Raw genomic sequence first — 3,271 nt, 5'->3', positions numbered from 1 at the left:
GGATGGTGGCGGTGCTGAGGAGAGAGATTCCATTTCCACCACGCGCAAATTCCAATGATGTGATGCCGAAAAACAATCTATTTGCAAGTATAAACCAATAAAGCAATTAATGAATATACAGTAGCTATCTCTGGCAAATGTCAGGTTATTTGCCCAGTTGCTGCATCTTGCACTGGGAATAATGGGAATTGTGGAAATTGATGGAAATTGATCAAAAATGTATCACTAGCCACTTTAAACAATGCCACTTAATATAATGTATATGTATATACTGTACTCTATATCATCTACTGCATCTTGCCATCTTTATGTAATACATGTATCACTAGCCACTTTAAACTATGCACTTTTATGTTTACATACCCTACATTACTCATCTCATATGTATATACTGTACTCAATACCATCTACTGCATCTTGCCTATGCCGTTCTGTACCATCACTCATTCATATATCTTTATGTACATATTCTTTATCCCTTTACACTTGTGTGTATAAGGTAGTAGTTGTGGAATTGTTAGGTTAGATTACTCGTTGGTTATTACTGCATTGTCGGAACTAGAAGCACAAGCATTTCGCTACACTCGCATTAACATCTGCTAACCATGTGTATGTGGCAAATAAAATTTGATTTGATTTGAATAGAGCGAAACGTATGCAACACAGAGTGATGATGGAGTGAGTCGCTGGGGGTTCTAGAGGGCGGCGGGTAGCCTAGTGGTTAGCGCGAACCCCTGAGTTGACAAATCTGTCATTCTGCCCCTGAACAAGTCAGTTAACCCACTACCTAGGCCGTCATTGTAAATAAGAATTTGTTTTTAACTGACTGACTTGGTTGGGAACCACTGTAACGTAAAGCACATTTGATAGCCTAAATAGAATTACTCTACTGTACATCAGTTAGGGTAATTGAAAATATTACTGCCGGAACTATTACATTTGCACAGCATGTTTAGAAAGTTTTGTTGCAAACTATGGTTGATTGAACGTAATCAAGGTTCCTCTTATCTGAAAATATTTTTGTTTAAACATGTTAATGACCACAAACGATTCGCGTTTTAGTCGTTTAATTCACTAATATTGTACCAAATGAGGAGGCTGCACTCGAAATATTGCTGTTAGCGTTTGAGACCAGTTCATTACTGTATCTTACAAACAATGTCCTGTTCAGGGGCATTAAGACACAGGATATCCCGCCTTTGCAAGATTTTCCATTGGCTGTTGCGCTCAGCTAAGACTCGCGAGTGGTCCGAATAGCGCTCAATCAAAACCAGCTCCCCTTTACTTCCTGGCTGTCAGCCGTCATCATTGTAACCCGTTTTATCTAGAAGGGATACAACTTTTGTAAAAATTGACTTTTCGTAGCAGGTTCGAGAATTTACACAGAAGCTTAGGATAATTAACGTAGCAGGTTAGGATAAGTAGGTTAAGGTTAAGAAAATGGTTAGTGTCCATCAGGGTTAGCTAAAATGCAAAAACGTTTGACGTCAATTTGATAAAGCTGTAATCTTAATAGACGTGACCCTGTAAACGCCCAGGTCAAGCGGAAATAAGCATGGCTGCCTTGTTCAGCGAGTGTCGGAATCTATTGCAAAGGTGCAATACTCTTGTCGACCTGGATCTCGGTAACGTGTTTACATGTTTTTCTATTTTCCACCATCTTTTTCCCGGTGTGCATGTACATAATAGATCAAAATGGCTATTTTTCTGCAAATCTTCTGAACAGTTGGTTACCCACTGTGTTTTTCATTTTATCTTTATTTAACTAGGCAAGTCAGTTAAGAACAAATTCTTGTTTACAGTGACGGCCTACACCAGACGATGCTGGGCCAATTGTGCACCGCCCTTGGAACTCCTAATCACAGCCAATTGTGATACAGCCTGGGTTTAAACCAGGGTGTCTGTAGTGATGCCTCTAGCACTGAGATGCAGTGCCTTAGACCGCTGCGCAACTCCGGAGCCCATACAATTTCCTCCCAAGTTGTTGTTAACGAAATATGAACATTTTAACTATGAACTGATTGCTTGTAACAATGGACATGGCTATACGCTCATCTCTCACATCCCTATCAGTCAATTCTTTAAAATCATGTTTCCTTTACTCTTCATGTGACCAACTGGATGGAACACAATGTTATTCGTGGCTGTAGTAACTACCAGCATGTCTGCACAAGCCTGATAATTTTAATTTATGACACAGCTCCCCTAGGACAGGGAACTCAGTCGGAGTCTCAATTTACTGTTGACAGTTATAATAGTAGAATACAACAAGGTGCAATATCGAAATTTGGTTGTGTGTGTGTGTAGTTTCTCTTGTTCAAATAAAATTTTATTGGTCACATGCATGTGGTTAGCAGATGTTATTACGGGTGTAGCGAAACGCTTGTGCTTCTAGCTCCGAAAGTGCAGTAATATCTAACAAGTAATGTATAACAAATTACACAACATGTACCCAATACACACAAATCTAAGTAGGAATGAATTAAGACTATATACAAATGGACGAGCGACATCAGAGCGGAACAGCTAAGATATAGTATAGAAAACAGTATATACATATGAGATGAGTAATGCCAGATATGTAAACATTAAGTGACTAAGATACAGTAGAATAGTATAGAATACAGTATATTCATATGAGATGAGTAATGCAAGATATGTAAACATTATTAAAGTGACTAGTGTTCCATTTCTTAAAGTGGCCAGTGAACAGTCTGATGGCCTTGAGATAGAAGCTGTTTTTCACTCTCTTGATCCCAGCTTTGATGCACAGTTGGTGTTATGTCAAAGCCCAAGAATGTACTTTAATTAAGGAGTGTCCTATCGTTACTCCTTAAGGTCCAAGGACCTTATGTTGTTTTCAGAGGTAGGCAGGAATCTAAACGTTAATCGATTCTCAATTGCAAACTGTTCTAGAAACATAAACCCTTTTACTTTCATAGCACATCAAAATAATTGAACTAATGCAAAATCTACCCCGACTGTACACTTTTAACCGGCTTCATCACAGTTGCAGCCGACAGTATTTTTCAGTTACAACATGTTTCTGACGGCCTTTTTCCTTTACACACAGGTGTTCGGAGCATGCTAGATAGCTAATTAGCACAGGTGGTCGCCTGTCTTCCATAAACACACTGTAACATGGACATATAACCATGTGGGAACACTAACCCTATTTAGTGTCTATGAATGGGGTAGTTATGTCAATCACTGACAGTCACTCAATTAGCCCATGTGAGCTTTTTAGATTGGTAAATTAATCGAGCCAGCT

The 3,271-nt window shown here is 39.0% G+C and overlaps 1 long non-coding RNA gene across 1 annotated transcript; it reads left to right on the top strand.

Annotated features, from left to right (window-relative positions):
• Positions 1–1,276: 1,276 nt before the first annotated feature.
• LOC139555112 (uncharacterized) lies at positions 1,277–2,341 on the top strand. Its single transcript, XR_011670948.1, has 2 exons — positions 1,277–1,625; positions 1,803–2,341. It is a non-coding gene; the product is annotated as an uncharacterized lncRNA (long non-coding RNA).
• The last annotated feature ends 930 nt before the right edge of the window (positions 2,342–3,271 follow it).

This window comes from Salvelinus alpinus, chromosome 26 (assembly GCF_045679555.1).
Source record: "Salvelinus alpinus chromosome 26, SLU_Salpinus.1, whole genome shotgun sequence".
Taxonomy (NCBI): Eukaryota; Metazoa; Chordata; class Actinopteri; order Salmoniformes; family Salmonidae; genus Salvelinus; species Salvelinus alpinus.
This window is presented reverse-complemented; position numbering and strand designations above follow the sequence as displayed.